Below are 19437 nucleotides of genomic sequence, written 5' to 3' on the forward strand. Positions count from 1 at the left end.
GAGTCTTATCGGGCTTATGATTCTGAAGTTTGGAAAGTTCAAGGTCACAGTGCCTGTGTCTGGCAACAGCCTCTGTGTGGAGTCATAATGTGACTGATAGACATGCAAGCATGTATGAGAAAGACTAGAGTCAAGAACATGGCCTGTTTCAGTAAACCAGTCCTGTGACGATTCCTACAAGCCCTGTTGAATAGAGTCCTCAGAATCCAAGTACCTAAAGGTCCCACCCTTCACTATGATTACAATGGAAATCTAGTTCTAAGTCCCAGTTTTGAAGGGGACACTCCAGCCATTAGCACTGTACCACTTGGGTAATTGATTTAAATTTAGATTTCCTTGTGTATAAAATAAGGATAACAATACACTTTTTAAAAGCTTGTCCCCAGGTAGGGATATCTTTATGTTCATTGATTTATTTGAAAAATATATACATAAAATTTGCTTTATGCCAGACTCAGGGCCAATCTTTGGTAGACCATGATGAGCCAGCCCTGGCTTCTAAGACCTGGGTAAGACACAGAGGGAGGGGGCCACTAATTGCAGGATCAGTGTCTTCCTTCACATGTGCTCACTCGCTGTCCCTCTCAGGGTCTCAATTGTTTCTTATCTCCTTCCTTCCACATCCATTCATTCCTACTTCATTTAATTTTTACTTTTCTGGTTTGTCCCCTTCCATCCTCCCAGAATACAGAACTAGTTTGGTATACACGGAAGTACATCCAATCTCTGGACTGGAAAGTCCCTGCCTCTTCCTGAGGCTTCCCAAGCTCTCTTGAAGGTTACACAGTGGATGAGGTTCTGGGGGTTCAGTTCAACTCCTACCCTTATCTGTGGTGGATGGTGACTTGGAGATGCCTGCAAACTTTCCAGAAGGTGGTGAAGGTCAGGTGCAGATGGTAACCCTGGGAGAGAAGTCCTGGGAAATGTCAGATCAGATTTATAGTTGTAATTATATCAGCAGTGGGGTGGAGGGTCTGGGCAACAGGGGGAGAAGCGAATCACCTGCTGTGTTGCAGGTGAGTGGAGTTCCAAAAGCATTAAGCTAGAGCCAAGAGGACATTCTTGTTTTAATTCCAGCTCTGGATCCAGCTGCACGACCCTGGACCTGTTCCCCCTGTTCATAAAGTTTAGAGGTGATTTTCGTTGGCAGTTTAGGACAGCTCTGGTTCAGGGACCCTGCCTCTGTGCATCCCTTCTTCCTTCTTCCATGCCTTCTTATGACACCTAGTAGATAGAAACCAATTTAGGAATTTTTGATCCCGCGATTCTAAGTCATGATTTGATTTGAGTTGGAAAAAATCTAAATCCAGAAAGCTGAGATCAGACTTGTTTGGCTAGAAAATTGAGGACAGTTTTTGCAGATGGCGAGATGAACTCTACCAATTTGTGGCATGTCTTGGATTTGAATAGTATAATTTGAAAGCCCCAGGCATCTCTGCACAGTGGGGCTCTTTGACCATGCCCCACATCACGGCAGGACTTCCTTTTGAACCAGATGCAATGGATGATGTGAAAAGCCTAAGAGATTTTCGAAGAAGCAAACACAATTGTCCTTGTGCATTGTAGTATAAACTTTTCCTGGAGAGACATGGACTACCGTCTATTCACCCCAGACAGGACACCAACAGCAGACAGAGGAATGGACCTTCTAAGTCCAACCTAGCGATCCAGTGTTGTAGTGAAGTTATGTGTAACAGTATGCATGAAAGGAGATCTATAACTCTCGGGCAGCTGTATCATCAAAAACAAACCCAAAGACACCAAAACCAAATTCCATCCCAGTAGGGGGCTGAGTTACAAACCTTAGAGCCCCCCTCTGCAACTTGTAGGCAGCTCCTGAGAAAGTTTCCTCTGCTTTGCATAGAACCTCAGCAAGGGAACCCTTCCCTTGTAAATTCCATGAGCTTTCTGGACTCCTAAGTCTCCTGAGCTTGAGTTTTATAAGCCTTTTGCTTTTCTCTAGGAAGGAACATTTTCTATTTAGAGAGAAATGCTCAGAAATATTCCATACTTTCTTCCTGTCCTGATATATTTTGTCCCCTCCTCTATGATATTGTTTTGAACTTTGGAAGGGGAGATACGAACTTACAGTCATTTATTGTTATTTTGACCAGTTATGAGCCTGCAAAGAAGCCATTACCCACTACTTATATGAATTTCCCTCTCTGGCCAAGATTGACAACATAAGTAATCTTGGAGTATAATCACAAATGTCCAGAAGCCAAATAACAGATGAAACAATAACAGTGCTCTTCTCGCTAGTGCCTCTGACCTTCCCAGCCACAGATCCTGGTATCAAACATGGATTTCTTCCTGTGAAGCAGGTCACAAATATAATTGGAATATGGTTGGTAACACCTACAGAAGTCATGCCACTACTGAGTCAGCGAAACCGTCTTATTTGGCACGTGGGATTCAGCATCCACAGCTGAGTAGACTACTGATGAAATTGCCACCAGCAGCCCACACAGCACCTTCTTAAACTATGGAAGTTAGCCAGCAGGAAGAGAGCTAGCTCAATGCCAGTTTGATTTTCTATATTGTAGCCAAGTAGTGCAGTCTCCTCACCAAGGTCTTACTATTTAGTTCTGACATGCTAACCACAGCAACAATAGTCTTTCCTGTTTATAGGATTTCATGGCCAACCACTCATAGGCAGGGGCTCAGCCCTGGCACTGGATCTCAGAAGCGCCTTTTCCACACATGTTATATAAGATATCTTCTTTCATACTCTATAACTGCTGGTTTTTTTACTACTCTTCCAGATGTTTCTCCTGACTTATAAAATACCTAAGACACTCCGAACTTAAACCATTTTCTAGAATCTCTGAAGGTTAACTATCATCTGTTCTAAGCAAGTGCCAATCAGTTGTTAGTAGTTTGAAAAGTTAGAAATGTCCAGTGGAGCTGGAGACGATCTCATGATCGACATCAGTTCTCAGTTGCTTCACTATTATGGCAGTGTTGCCTACGAGGGTGAGAATGGAAGGCCTCACCTTCCTCCAAGTCCAGGTCTCCAAGAGCCACGCTTAGCCTCTGCACTGTTGCTTGCCTCCTTGTCCTGATGAGCTCATCCAGACAAGATTATATTACCTGGCCTGACCAAAGGCCGTGGGAAGGCAAGGCCACCTTCTGCTGCTTTGTTTACTGCTGGAGTGGGGTCCCAGTTCGCACAGGCTCTAGGGCAGCTCCTTGGCCATTATCTGGCTGGCTGAACAATCTCTACCCCATAAACTTTTTCACAGGGGAGAATGTGCAAAACATGCTTAGGGAGGGTAACTTCACACTTCCATGATAATATTAATATTTTTGTTTAACTATGCTGCAGTCATTTACACTTATTTCAGGCTCTAAGCTCTCCCAGAGGTTAACTATCACAGTATTTGGCTTTCTGTCGACTTTTTTTTTCTGTAGGAACTTCAATTCAAAACAAATCTTTCCACATTTGCTTATGAGTGATCAGTTTTATCTGCTTTTCCGTTTGTTTCTTTCTATTGAATGCTTTAAGACCTACGAATCCAATTTATATGCTGTCTATTATCACCTCCCACTGTGTCACTTAGGGAGCCCGAGAGCCCTATACACCAGCCTCGAGGTCCTTGCTGAATGAAGCTTATTTAATTCCCGTGTGAGCACAACCCTACTCAGTGGACCAAGCATCACACATGGTCTTCCACACACCTGGGTCTTTCAGTGTGCCTGATCTTCTGCTGTTTCTAAGTCCCTACATTTGTGTAGACTTCAGCCATCTCCATAATGTCTTGTATGGGTCAGTCTACAGAGGATTGTTTTCGCTCACATTGTTTTAAATTAAGCAACCTCTGTCTTATGGTGGGTAGGTGGTTTCATTACTTAGCTTCTCTGCTTTCAGGGCACTTAGACCAACCCACATCTGCATCCTTTCCATGTCCCACCACCTCACAGGCCAGGTTATGATGGGCTGTTTCATTTTCAATTTAAAAGTCTTTCTCAGTTCAAGTAGCTCAGGGGCAGAGTATCCCCCCCCCCATCAGTTGTTGTGAGGAGCTGCGGGCCGCTTCCCTGCCGCCCCAGCTCCCGGCCGCCAGCTAGCTCTAGCTTATGCCCCAAAATAATTACACGGAAACTGTATTCTTTTAAACATCACTTGGCCCATTTCTATCTAGCCTCTTCTAGGCTAGCTCTCGCACCTGGACTAGCCCATTTCTAATAATCTGCTGTAGCCCATGAGCTGGCTTACCAGGAATGATCTTAACCTGCGTCTGTCTGGATTGGGAGAATCATGGCGACTCCTTGACTCAGCTTCTTTCTCCCAGCATTCTGTTCTGTCCACTCCACCCACCTATGAGGGCCAAGCAGTTTTAACCTATGAGGGCCAAGCAGTTTCTTTATTGCTTAACCAATGAAATCAACAGATTGATATATGACACTCCCACATCAATCAGTGATTTTTTTTCTTCTACTTTATTAAGTATCAGACTTGAGAGGTAGGTTTTACCATGTCCACTGCCTCCTTCCCCCATAGGTGTCAAGTCTTTGGGTATCAGGAAGGGCTTTTAACCCCAGATCTTATCTTTAGTCTCAGTCTTTATGTCCCAAGGCAAGACAGCATCTCCATTTCATCTCTCCCTTTTCCCCACTTTATTTTTCTGCCTAATAAAAGGCCATGGTGGAAAATATCATCTCTCTATATTTTATTACCATCATAATTTCTCACTTAGATGCAGAAGAGCTTTCTTGGGAGATATCTCAAGTTCGTGTCTTATTCCCCACAGCAAAAGCCACACAAAGTCCACCACTACCTGCCTAGGATCCCATCCGGTGCATGCTGCTCTCAGGGGTCACTGCCCTTGGGGGTCATCTCCCTAGTGTGGTACACCTCATTTGATTAAGAAGGTGTGTGGAGGACAGTTGCTGGCTTGGGGTTCCTCCCAAGGACACAGACAACTCAATAATATAATATAATGCATGTTCTATAATGCATAACAGACTCATGCAGCTGTCACCAAATCAAGGAGACTCACCGTTCCACACAATATGGAGGAAAGGCAGCTGATGTTAATGTTAACTTAATCTGAAAATATCTAGAATCACCTGGGAGCTGAGCCTCTGGGCATCCCTGATCATGTTGATTGATCTAATTGGTGCAGGGAAACCATCTTCAGTGTGGGCAGGGATACTCCCCGACTGTCTGCAGTAGAGAAAGATTACCAGCACACACACACTCTTTGCTCTCTTTGTCACACTGGTGTAATGTGAAGATCCACCTCAGGCTCCTGCTGATGACTTCCCTACCACAATGGGTTGGCCCTCAACAATCTTGTTCCTCCTCACTGCTGAGACCAAAGAGCTAGCACACATAAAATAGGACAGTAAACAGGTCCTCACCCCATCTCCTGTACCAGATACCCCTTGAGCCCCATTTTACCTCCTTTTGGCTAACTATATTTTTACCTTTAGCCATGGCTGTGACAAACAGTGATAATACCTGGCCAAGTGAGCTGTGGAATACCGGCTTTTCTGACTCTTTGCCTTTCTGCTTTTAAAACCTGGAGAGTATGCTAGACTGAATGGTTTAACACGCGTGCCCCTATTCTTGACCAGTGGAGTATGAGTGCTTATTGTCCACTTCTGATTTGGGACTAGACAGTTTTAAATGACATATCAACTCCTGTTGGGTCTCTAGACGGTCGGAACCCAGACATGCATAGGGTTCTAAGTTTCCTCTCTCCCCTGGGCCGTCTCTCTCCTCCTCCCTTCAGCTTTCCTAGTATTTCTTTTCTTTTGAAGGGCATTTCCCAAATCCCTGCTTTCGCACAGCACCTTTTCCAGGCTTTGTTCCTGTATCCCTGTTTCTGTGGGAGCAGTCTAGGCACCCAAAAGACTACAGGGAAGGAGCAACATTTAGTGTTCATTTAGGACACAGCAGGGTCAGGTAAGAGGAGAGTTTGCACATGGCCAGAGAGAACAAAATTTTAATCTCAGCATTGTGATCCATGGCCAGTCATAATGTAAGCAAACTATCCTGCGGCAAATCTGGTACACAGCACATTCCAAGACTGACCATGCCACGTACTCCTTCCATCCCTCTGTCCTATGCCCTAAGCTGTACGGACTGTAGCCTGGCATCCAGCTGCTCTTTTGGTTTCTGTCATGCAGCGCATCCTATGCTGATGCAGTTCCAGCCAGCACTGTCTTCCTGATGCTCCCACTTTGTACTTACACTCCATCTGCTCCTTGGGCAGGGCCTCTCAGCTGGGATGATTTGCCCTCCTACCTTAGGGATTGTTTGGTTGTCACAACTTGGGCTGAAGGTGAGTAGAGTCAGGTTGCTACTGGCACCTAGCAGATAGAAGCAAGGGATATTGCAAAATAGAGTATATAGGACTATCCCATTACAGCAACAGAAAATTAGCTGGCCCGAAATGTACACAGTCCTGAAGTCAAGAGTGACATTTTTGTTGATAGGATATAGAATAACCTAGGAGACACACCTCGGGGCACACTTGTGAGGAGGGGTTGTGTATACTAGAAATGTCTATGAGGGATTTTCTTGATTAAGTTAGTTAAGTTAGGAGGCACCTCTCCCTGTGCTATTATTTTGGACCTCGTGAGCTGAGCACTGGCATTTATCTCTCTGTGCCTCCTGATTTGGGATACGGGGTGACCAGCTGGGCCATGAAGGACTGTTAACCATGATGGGCTGTAGCCTGATAAACCCGTTCTTCTGTAAATGGCTTTTGTCGGGTATTTTATCACAGCAACAAAAAAAGCAGCTAATAAATGAGAGAACATGGAGAGCCCTCTCCTGCCTCCCTCCATCCTCCCTCACCTCTTCCAAGTTTCCACTAATATTCTTCCTTCTCAACGAGGCCTGACACCTTCAACTTCCCGTTACTGCATTGCCCATGCTGTCAGCGACTTCTTCACCTGTCTTTAAGTTGCTCTAGCCTCTGACATCACCGAGTCCTTTGCACCTCCTTGTGTCTAGTCATACTGTCCATGTTTTCTCAATGGAGTGGAATCTCCCTGAGAGTATACGATTTTGATTCCTGCTGTAATGTCCAACATCCACCATAGTGCCCATGACAGGGTAAGCATTCAGTCGTTCTTTCTAGACATGAACTCACAAAAGAAAGAGTAAAGGGAGCATCTTGGGGTCTGAATGATACACTATCTCATCTACCATAGTAACAGCCAGCCCCATCTTTGCTGATGGAAAGAGATGTTTAAAGAAACAAGATGGCTGACCTAAAAAATTCCTGAAAATCATAGAATACCCATTGATGACCCAATTCTGTGTGTAGCCCCACGATGTTCCTTAAAGAAAGGTCACTAGCATTTCTGGTGAAGGCAGCACTGAAGCTGATGTCCCGATTCACACTGCTCATCCTGGCACAGTGTCTTTAAACGTCACCCTTGGTCTTGTGTCACATGGCAGCCTTGAAGGAAAGCGGTGCTGGGACACAGCGTTTCACAACTTTCCCATCTGGGTCGTCCCCTCAGACGTTTGTTACATGACCCTAAGAATAGAGCTACCGGCCGGGCAGTGGTGGCACATGCCTTTAATCCCAGCACTCGGGAGGCAGAGGCAGGCGGATCTCTGTGAGTTCGAGGCCAGCCTGGTCTAGAAGAGCTAGTTCCAGGACAGGAACCAAAAGCTACGGAGAAACCCTGTCTCCAAAAAAAAAAAAAAAAAAAAAAAAAAAAAAGAATTGAGCTACCTAAAAAACACACATGCATTTTCTAATAAACCATTCAATTCTACTTAGAAGTATTTGATATATAGGCAATCTTCCCATTCATTAAAAATGAATGCAGTTTGCATACCATTGAGAGGGATGTACTTGTTTGGCTTTGAATAAAGAATTAAATACTTCATACTATAGGATGTAGTATATTTTTAAATGATTTTTATTGTTAATTTATAGTTAATTTTTTTGACTGTCAATGCTATGGACATAACGACATAGTTAATACTAAATGGTTGAAGAATGTTTATATTTATTTTAGAAATTTTTGTAAATTTTGTTCTAACCTCAAGCTAAAATTCATTTAATAATTTTTAAAATAAAACTCAAGTGATCTATTCAAACAACAATTTTTTTAAATTAAATATTCTAAAAAGTGCATCCTAAAGATATACTAATTTGATACTTTTATGCTGAGGAATGGAGGTAGGAAAATGTTAAAATCTTTGCTGTCAATAGGTACAGCATTGTGTTTCTGTAAAACCAGAAGACTTTGTATGAACTGTCAGAACCCCGCAGTTCATAGATGTAAAAGTCTCAAATGGGAGCAGATGTTTTTGGGGTAGCATTCATCCTCACTGTGCAGTGCACATAAATGCACAGGCTGTGTGCTAGAGCAAGGCTGCAGTGGGGACACCACTGCAAACATTTTGGATTCATTAGACACTTGATTTTTGAATTAAGTTTTCATTATTGTTTGTTTAAAAAAAACCTTTTACTGTTTCATTTTTTCATGACCCCATTGAGTTACATGTATGGGGATACGACTGCATCCTACAGCAAGTCTTCATGTTACAGCTTTTGTCCTGAGCCTCTTTCCCAGCACTGTTACCCAACCATAGCTCATGCTCGCATACTGGAGAAGGCAATGTGGGGGTCATCCTTTGACAAGGAAATTACAGAACACCCTGTAAGGTCAAAGGGAGCAGGAGAGCACCTCATCCAACCCCTAGCAGCACTCACTGAGTTTGAGAGGCCACTTGAGATAGCATGGAAACTTACTCTTCTTTTCTTCACTTAAAAAATAATCCTCTTACTTCTTCTTTTCTCCTGGGAGATTGAAAAGTGTCTTCTCACACATTTCTCATTATCAGAACTTAATGAGAATTCTAATTAGGGCTACTGCACACTTGGGTGGTGGTTCTCTAAATGTAGCTCTGGATTCTTATCTGTCAGGCTGCTAGTCTTTTGCATTCTAGCTAAAAATGTCCACTGTAATAATGATGATGATGATGATAAAACCAACAGTTATCATTTATTGAAAGTCTACTTTATACAAAGCAATTTGCATATATTAGCAATGGTACACGTGCACACACACACACACACACACACACACACACACACACACACACAGACAGATCATATGAGGTGGGAACTCTTAGTCTTAACATTAGAAAGAAAATGAGCTCAGAGAGCCAGCTAAGCAGAGAGGAATTGGGGGAGCCAAGACTCTCTTCAAGTCTGTTCTCTGATAGAGAGACTTCCTTGTCTAATCAGCACAAATCTTGGGGAGAAGGAGAATAAGACAATGGAACTCGTTCCTGCTTCCAAAATGGCCACTGATTGCAATCAGAATGCTTGTTATGAGTGACTATGTTTCAGTTTTGGTCTCTGGGTTTTCTGAGAGCATTGTCATGGTTTAGGGAACCCCAGGAGACTCACACACCCAATTAGAAGGTCAGTAATAGCAGATCCAAGAATAGAGTGCTTGTTCATTACGTACATTATTCCCAGACTTTCCCATCCATCACACAGAGGACTCTCAGCAATTATTGTGATTCTTGCCAGAAAGGGGCTCTTGGCCCAGATAATAGCCTCATGTAGATCCTAACCATCTTGAAAGCATAGTTTCCTGATATGACATCAAATTCTTCTGTCTCTAGGGCATCAAGTGAGTTCTTAATGTGTACCTCAGGGAGGCAAAGCAAAAGAAGTGGATGTTTGTAAGTGAAAGACCAGTCCTTTCCTGGCTGGCCAATGCCAGTCTCCTTTAACAGTGTAAACAGAAGCATCGGTCAACTAGAACCCAGTTAGGAGGGTCAGAGTGGAGGCAGCACAGACTGGGCATCAAGATGTCTTTCCTCTCCATCCAGAGGGGCCTCTGGCACTTGCTTCTTCACTTCTTTCTCTGTCCTCCCCTCTCTTCTCACCTCATCCTCTTCAAGCTCTCCATACTTGTGTGCCTGGCCTTACCAGATAGAACCTTGTTACGGCTGTTTCCACACTCCCTCACTCCATGCTTCCCCTCTTATTTCACATTCTGCCTCCGTAACTTTCTCCTTCAAAATTCTTTTATCCCCATCCCTCCCCCAATTATTCCCCTACTCCTGAGCATGTGCCCTTCCATACCTAAGCATGTGCAAGGCACTTGAACACACACTTACCCGTGCGCACACACACATGCATGCACACACATTCACACATTTAGACTTTTGTTTTAGTTTGTATTTTATACTCTTCTTTGTCTTTAAAACTTGCCCTCTCCCAAACCTGATTGTTTTATTTTGACTTGCTTTTTGTCTTTCCATTTTGGGGATTCTGCCTTTCTTCTCTATCTTTCAATTCTTTTCTTCATCACCTATTTTTCACACAGAGAGAAAATGCAACTGTCATCATTCCTAATTCGAGTCACTTCATGTTGATAGCCACAATTTTCTTCCATCTCTACATCTGTTGTATCTGAAGAAAGATTCAAGCTCAGAAGGTAGACTTATCTCACGACGGTGGAAGGCAGATACATCTCATGATGGTGGAAGGCAGACACATCATCTCACGATGGTGGAAGGTAGACACATCATCTCATGATGGTGGAAGGTAGACACTTCTCATGATGGTGGAAGGTAGACACATCTCATGATGGTGGAAGGTAGACACATCTCATGATGGTGGAAGGTAGACACATCATCTCACGATGGTGGAAGGTAGACACATCATCTCATGATGGTGGAAGGCAGACACATCATCTCACGATGGTGGAAGGTAGACACATCATCTCACGATGGTGGAAGGTAGACACATCTCATGATGGTGGAAGGTAGACACATCTCACGATGGTGGAAGGTAGACACATCATCTCATGATGGTGGAAGGTAGACACATCATCTCACGATGGTGGAAGGTAGACACATCTCACGATGGTGGAAGGTAGACACATCATCTCATGATGGTGGAAGGTAGACACATCTCATGATGGTGGAAGGTAGGCACATTATCTCACGATGGTGGAAGGTAGGCACATCATCTCACGATGGTGGAAGGTAGGCACATCATCTCACGACGGTGGAAGGTAGACACATCTCATGATGGTGGAAGGTAGACACATCATCTCATGATGGTGGAAGGCAGACACATCATCTCACGATGCTGGAAGGTAGACACATCTCATGATGGTGGAAGGTAGGCACATCATCTCATGATGGTGGAAGGTAGACACATCATCTCATGATGGTGGAAGGTAGGCACATCTCATGATGGTGGAAGGCAGACACATCATCTCACGATGCTGGAAGGTAGGTTCATCTTATGATGATAGAAGGTAGTCACATCTCATGGTGGTGGGAGTTGCTCCAGTTTCCCACTCCTTCACTTTCCACTCCAATCTATTTTCAATTTATGCTGGCTTAATATGCTACACATTTCTCAAACATTAATCCCACCTCCCTATCTCTACTGCTAATTTATTCATTCAAAAATATTGTACATGAGATTGGATGTCTGTAGTTTAGGAGATAAGCAGCAGCAAAGACAGTGTGAGAGGTGACCTCACACCATGGCAAAAGATGGCATGTGCCTTTGTTTATGTTTGCATCATAAAAATCCTGGGAGTCTTAAAAATTTTTAAATGGTCTTTTAATGGTTACTTTTACAACAAGGTGACACAAGCTATAGTCATTTTAGAAGAGGGAGATTCAATTGAGAAAACATCCCTACCTGTTTGGCCTTAGGCAAGTATATGGTGTATTGTCTTGATTGATGTTTGGCAAGGGCAGGTGGTCCTGGATGGTATAAGAAAGCAGATTGAGCAAATCATGGGAGCTAGCATGTGATCAGCACCCTCCATGGCCTCTGGACCTGCTCCTGCCTCCAGGTTCCTGCCCTGTTTGAGTTCCTGCCCCACTTCCTTTGATGAGTTACTGTAGTGTGGAACTGCAGGCTGAAACAAACCCTTTCCTCCCAAGATGCTCACTTGCTTATCACAGCAGTAGAAACCCTAAGACAGGTCACCTCCCTGTAGAAAAGAGGTGCCTGATGACAGTCTCCACAACCTGCCCAGCAACCTCTCCCGTTCTCTGCTATTATTGACCAATTTATCCTCTGGGGAAAACTCTTGCTATATTTCCTCCATTTATCCACTTGTATTTAATACCACCTGGGTAGTCCTAGGTTCAGTTCAGGAAGAATTCCTTTCTACACATTGTTAATTAATTCTCCTCGTTCTCCAAGACACAGATTAGAACTTCCCAGAGCCTTTCCAGCCTGGATCAGATGCTTCCCCTTACAGCCTGAAATATCCATCATCAAAATGACAGCACACAGTGCTATAATCCTCTGCTTAGGAACAGCTTCCCCGTTGGGAGCCTGTTGTGGAGCACAGTTCTCTGTGCATAGCAGCCATTACCATCTTAATCAGAGCAGCTGGGATTACCAGCAAGACAGCCTCAACATCTACTGATGGGATGGGTGGAGAAGGTTGTTAGAGCCCTTCAGCCACTCCTTCTCACATCTCCATCTTGGTAATATGTAATTTTGCCTCAGCTACATATGGTCTTGGGGGGGGCTTTCCAAATAGAGTCTGGAAGGTCAGTTGAAGATACTGGGAGAGTTCATCTCCACAGCTTTTGGGAGAGTTGGGGTCAGTGGTTTGGGGGGTGCCACTCATGCTTCCATAAATAAACCCAACAAATCCACTAATCTAGACTTGGGTGGAATCATTACCTTGTTTTATTGTTTATTCCCTACTCTGGATAGCAGGAGCAGACCTTTCTTCTATATCACCAGGAAAAATTCATGCAACAAATCTCTTTTATTGTTTGTTTTGATTTTTGAGACAGGGTTTGTTTGTAGCTTTGGAACCTGTCCTGGAACTAGCTCTTGTAGACCAGGCTGGCCTCAAACTCACAGAGATCTACCTGCCTCTGCCTCCTGAGTGCTGGAATTAAAGGTGTGCACCACCTCTGCCCAGCAAATCTCCTTAAAGATGAATTTGTCTCTGAATCCACATTGCTTGGAACACAGTAAAGGAATTGAAAAAGACTTGACTGGGAGAAAAGCATACGCATGAATGAATCTGTTTTTCCAGTATCACGATCCCTTCCTGAACTTTTGTGAGAAGGGTTTACTAAGCATGGAGTACAGTTTGTGGTAGGAGGTCCTAGGGACTGAAGCCCTTCCTTGGGGTAGGGCTATCTCAAACCTTTGAACATCAAATTAAGGTGGTGATGCTTTATCCAGAAAAAAATGCACACTGTGACTCTTGGGCCCATGTATTAATTGACCTAACGAGCTCTTAGAGCCAGTGCTAAGGACTCCGAGGAGATGACTCAGGCAACGAAGTGCTCACTTTGCAAGCATGAAGACCTGAGTTTGGGTCACCAACACCCACATAAAATTTTGGGCATTGTGGTGGTTGTCCCTAATATCAGTGCCAAGTAGGGGGTGACAGTAGTGTTTCTGAAGCTTAATGACCCTCCAGCCTAGCCAAATCACTGAGCTCCAGATTAGGTGAGAAATTCTGTCTCAAAAATTAAGGTGGACAATGATTAAGTTAGACACCCGACTTGTGCTTTGGTCTCCACTCACATGCACACATGCATCTGCCTACATACATGCAGACACTTGCATGAGCACACACACACACACACACACACACACACTTTCAACTCTAAAACTAATATCAGTATATAAATGACCTCCTAGTAAATCTGTGACCCTTTACAAAGTTTTGTAAGAGTGAAGATAGGACTAGACTCCTCTGCCATCTCCTTCTTCATTCCTTTACTGGTGTAAGAATACCACCCCCAAGGGATAACATGCTCCCCCTTGGCTGGATAGTTTGGTTTCTGATATGAAAACCTTCTGAGAGAAGCTTCTCTTTTAACACTATTGCTACTGATATAAGATGCTTTGCTATGGCCCTGGAGACAGACTTGGGGATGCTGCCTGTGGAGTAATGAATGCAATTAAGCTGGTCTAAATAGCATCTGGCTTACTTCTTATTAATTACGGGCAAGTTACTTAACCTCTGGGACTCTCATTCCAGATCAGTGAGATTGGCCTAACTATAACAACCCTGTAAGGTACAGAACAGAAACCCCAGGGGTGGTACCTAGGGGTATTTCTGATTGCTACATGCTCAGCAATCATGCTATTATTATAATCACCACTATCGTCACTATCCCTAGAACCCAGATCTCTAGATCTGTGTGATAGCAAGTGTGTAAGTGTGTACTTATGTGCACACACGCACATGCACGCGTGTAGTTTCACATGTATGTGGGAGTGCATTTACAACCCAGAAGCCAACTTTGGACGTTGTGCCTCATGATGTCATCTACCTTAATCTTTTTAGATTCATTTAATTTTATTTTATGTGTGTGGGCATCTAGACTGCTCGTGTATCTATGCACCAAGTATGTGCAATACCTGCAGAGCTTTTAAGTGGATATTGGGTTCCTTGGAACTGGAATTATAGATGATTTTAAACTGCCATTTAGATACTGAGAATCAAACCCCTGTCTACTGGAAGAGCAGCCAGTGCTCTTACCTGCTGAAGCACTTCTCCAGCCCACCCACTGAGCAATCCCTCTACCTTCCAGCTTTCCACTTTGCTATGGAGACAGTGCCTCACTGACCAAGGTCTCACCAATTTGGCTGCTTGGTGACTGAATCTCTGAGACCTTCCTGTTTCTGCCTTGCCAGCACTGGGTTGCAAGTGTGTGTTACAGCACCCAGCTTATTTTCACGTGGGTCTGGGGACTGAACTGGCTCTTCAGACTGACACTTTGCCAATCATGGCGTCTTCCCAGCCTGGTTGTTATCCTTCTAACAGTAGTTTGATTGTTTTTCGTGGAGTGGAGGACTATCAGCTGCTGTTTCCTGGAGGCATTAAAATTGCTCCAGTTTAAATCTTGTGGTTCTGAGGAGCAGCCCAGGTGTCCTTTACAGAGAGTGCCATCTCCATCTGGCACCTCTGAATGCCCCCATAAGCGCTTATGTAAAAGCCCTATAATTTGACCTTTTCAGCTGGAAAGCTACCTCCCTCTCTCCTTGCTGGAATGTGCCTGTTATATTGAAAGAAAACCCAGTTTAAATACTTCATTTTATTGGTGACTTAAGCCTGTGTTTGTCATTTTCTTTGCAGAGATTATAAAAGCAGCCTGTGCAAATAATACCATCATGACCAGACTTCTCAGCATGTCCTGTTTGGATGGATGGATAGTTTTGCAAATGGAAAAAAATATGCTCTCTCTTAATTATAAATGGCTAGAATTTGACTAGAAAATCTTAGCAGCCTTAATGCCAGGTAATTTAGTGTTGTTGACACCATTGGGCCACTTGCCATTCACTCCCAAATCCTAGCTCCTCTCCCCTATTTGGAGGTAGTAAAAGTTTGATTACTTAGATTATTCAGAGTAAAAAAGATTCTGCATAAGTAACTTGTTGGTTCATTAGGGAGCTAGCCTGGTATGAAATGATCACTGGGCAGATCTATGCATACTGCTACTGCCAATTCTTAATAATCTGCCCTCTGTGAAGTTTCTTAACTTTGCAGGATCTTTACAAAAGCCTAGAGATGGAAGTGGAAATATCCCAAGATTTTCTTAAGGGTTAAAAACAGGCTTTAGAGTGTATAGTTTAGAAAGTGCTAAATCACATCTATCCATTCATCTATGTAATAATCTTTGAATAGTTACTGGATACTCAGTGTGTTCACTGGAAATGAGGATGTGATAGAGTATCAACCTATGTTGTCTATGCCCTTGAGGGATCTCTTGGTTGTCTGGGATAGTCCATAAAATAATAGTATTAGTTCATTCTTAATCGACAAGGCTATTGATGGTGGTTATTATTATTATGATTATGATAGTAATGATGGTAATGATAGTTATCATGATTTTTGTGGTGATGATAATAATAATGGTGGTGATGATACTTCTCATGATTACAACGGTGATGCTGATGGTGGTGGTCCTGCTGCTGCTAGTGATGATGATGAGAGAGACGGTTGTGATGGTATTTGTCATGATTTGATGTTGCTTCTGCCAATGATGATTGTGGAAAAAATAACACCTACAATAAGGAGTACAGCATTCATATTTTTTTTTGCTAGACACTGACATAAAGAAACTTGGCTGAGGGCACTTGGATGGTAAATATCAGAGTCCAGTTTATACTTGATTCTGTTACTCCACATCCAGAGACTCACCAGTTTTTGAGCTAATGGGATGCTTGAGGATTTTCTTCTGAATTTAACCAATGATGAATATTGGGCATCCAAGCCTAGAGTATAATTATGTGTTGTAATAAGAGCGGCAGTGCTGCATCCCCGGCACCCGGCCACCCCCACGGCTAGCTTTACCCGAAATAATTACACGGAAACTGTATTCTTTTAAACACCGCTTGGCCCATTTCTAACTAGCCTCTTCTAGGCTAGCTCTCGCACCTTGACTAGCCCATTTCTAATAATCTGCTGTAGCCCATGAGCTGGCTTACCAGGAATGATCTTAACCTGCGTCTGCCTGGAGCGGGAGAATCATGGCGACTCCTGACTCAGCTTCTTTCTCCCAGCCTTCTGTTCTGTTTACTCCTCCCACCTATGTTTTAACCTATGAGGACGAAGCAGTTTCTTTATTGCTTAACCAATGAAATCAACAGATTGATATATGACACTCCCACATCAATTATGTTCATCATAGACCTCCTTATAACAACACACTGTTTTCAATATTTTGTGTACTGACTTGAACATAAATCCTTGTTTGAAGGTGTGGTCTCAGAATGTGATAGTATTTTGAGGAGTTGCAGAAGCTTCAAAGGTGGGAACTAGTCATAGAAAGTTGATCACTAGAGGCATGTCTTAGAAGGTTACACAAGATCTCCAGCCCCTTCTGTTCTCTTTGCAAGAAACAAGACAGAGACTCAGCTATGTCCTCCCATTGAGGTGATGCTCTGCTCAAGCAACCATGTACCAAACAATCTAAAGCCATGAGTTCAGAACAATCCTTTCCTCCTAAGGTTTCATCTCAGGACTTTGCTTGTGGCAATAACAAAACAACAAATACATTTTGTACCTTCATAATGGAAGAAGCTGTTGGAGTGTTAATATATGAGTCCAACAGACGAGGGCTATGATCATCATGTTTTTCTGTGACCTGAAGGTGGTGACCATGGCTTTCATGAGCTCCAGAGGACCATGACAAAGGAAATGAGAATAGCGATACAGAATTACTGACATTTGAATGTATCTGTGGTCAACTTTCTTGGGAGAAGAAATAAATTATTCCCCAAGAATCTGAACATCTCTTGCCTCCCTTCTCTGTTTTGTGACTGAGGATGTCGGTGGTTGGGAGTCTGCTGGCAAAACTAGCCTTCAGGCATGCCACAGCGCAGCTTTAATATCAACAACACAACAGTTTCAAAATGCAGCAGATAGATAATGCAGACATTAATTAAATCAGTCAGCCCAGGTGGACCCCTCGATAGAGTCTTGGAAAATGGAGATAAGAGACAGAAGTTCTCTTTGAGGTTTAGCCTGAGAGGAAAACAAGACTTCTGCCACCCTCAAATGCCTCCAAACAACCTAACAAAAACAACAGGCTGTCAAACACAAAATGAAGAAAGCTGGTTCTAATATGCTCTGTGCCTGGAAAGAATGGGTGAACACTAACAGCCTACTCTAAAGTCAGAGTTCCAGATGTGCCATCCACACAACCCTCTTGGAGATTCTTGCCTTTGTCTCTTCCCAGACACCTTGGTGATGGCCAACTCTTCCTTCACTCCATCCATACTGCAGTCCTTATCTTACTTAATGCCTTGCTGCCTTGTCCAATAAATCAGATGATTCTTAAATGGCAGGGTCTCTATCTTCTTTATATTTTTTTCAGTTTGCCCCGTGGTGAACTTCTGTAGCTTAGTCTAGTGGACAGGCTTTCAAAACACAGTTGCTGAATGAATGATGAACGAAAGAATGAAGAGATGCCTACCACATCCTAAGTATTTGGTAATTCGGCAGGAATGTACTGTTATTACTGACTTTGCTATGGCTGTCCAGTTTAGGGATATAAAGCCAACCGTTGCTAATTTATCTGAGGTTATGCAAGGCACATTGGTTTTCTCACTATTCTTTTTTTACTAATTCCACTTCTTCCTGCACCATGCCATGAACTTCCACAGCCATCATACAAATATCTTCTTAATTCTCCATATGAATATACATGTGTGGTTGCCTTAAGCTGCCTTTCAACATAACTACCACCCCCCCAAGGATTCAGTTTTTCTTATCTCTTAAACTTATTTCTAGAGCCTTAATGCCATTTCCCAAAATGTTACCCACCTATGCCATCCATTCTCACAAGCATCTCCCTAAACTATTTCCTCTTGGAAATGGAGCTGATAAGGACTGCTATCTGGGAAGTGTATGGTCACAGTGTTTGTGACCAGCAACCACAGACTCAATGACCAAGAACCTGTAATTCCTCATGGCTATATGCAGACTCTTTTGTGACTGTGCCAGTCCTGATCTCCTGGGTTTGATCATGAACCAGAGTCGGTGAGACACCATTTTCAGGTAAGGAGGTGTAAGGGTACGTGAGCTCTGTCTACAATGTTAGAACTTAACGGGAGTCTATAAATAATTCAAAATCAAACATCTAGATTATGTAAAAAGAAAATATTATTTGTATACTTATTTATTTTCCAAAAATAATCATTTCTTTTCTTTAACCCTTTAAGTATTTTGGAGACAGTGTGGTGCTATGTAACTCAGACTGGCCTTGAACTCATGATTCTCTTGTGTCTGCCTCCTGACTGCTGGGATTACATATACAGGCCATTTAATGCAACATAAAAAGTTCCTTAAAGTGGGTTTCTATGTGTATAATTTCACAAACACTGATTTAACTAGAGATACAATTTTGGCCCTCACAGCCTTTTCTGCTCCTGATATGTTTTGTTTCTTGATCCAGCTGTCATCATTTACATAAACTTCCAGGATGCAGCTGGAGGGAGGAAGGAGAAAGATGCTTTAAATCTTGAGTACAGAGAAAAATTGGCAGAATACCCCTTGCTTTTCTGACCAAGGTTGTTTGAAGCATCCAAAATTCAATAAAACCTAGTCTGCGGGTATTTCTCTCATGTTCCACTACGTTAAGGAGCTGAATCTCTCATCTCTAGCGCCAAGTTATGTTGCTGAAGATTCTCCTCCTAATTTCATGTGTTGAATGGATGAGCCCTGGTTTAAGAATAGGAAGGAAAGTTAAAGGAACAGTATGTTTACTTTTGATACTAGTCACGGAAACCTCACCTTAGTCCAAGACTGGGGAAAGAATTCACCCTCGTGTATGAAGGAGAACTAAATTATGTTCCCGGGACAGTCTGAGACCAAAAGTGATAATCCTCCTATTTCCTCCCTTCTCCTCCTTCCTCCCCTTCCTTCCTCCTTCTTCCTCTTCTTTTCCCTGTTCTCCCTTCCCCCACTTCAAATATT

This window comes from Microtus oregoni, unplaced genomic scaffold (genome assembly GCF_018167655.1).
Source record: "Microtus oregoni isolate MIOR12 unplaced genomic scaffold, Mior012 000027F_ref0000203, whole genome shotgun sequence".
Classification (NCBI taxonomy): domain Eukaryota; kingdom Metazoa; phylum Chordata; class Mammalia; order Rodentia; family Cricetidae; genus Microtus; species Microtus oregoni.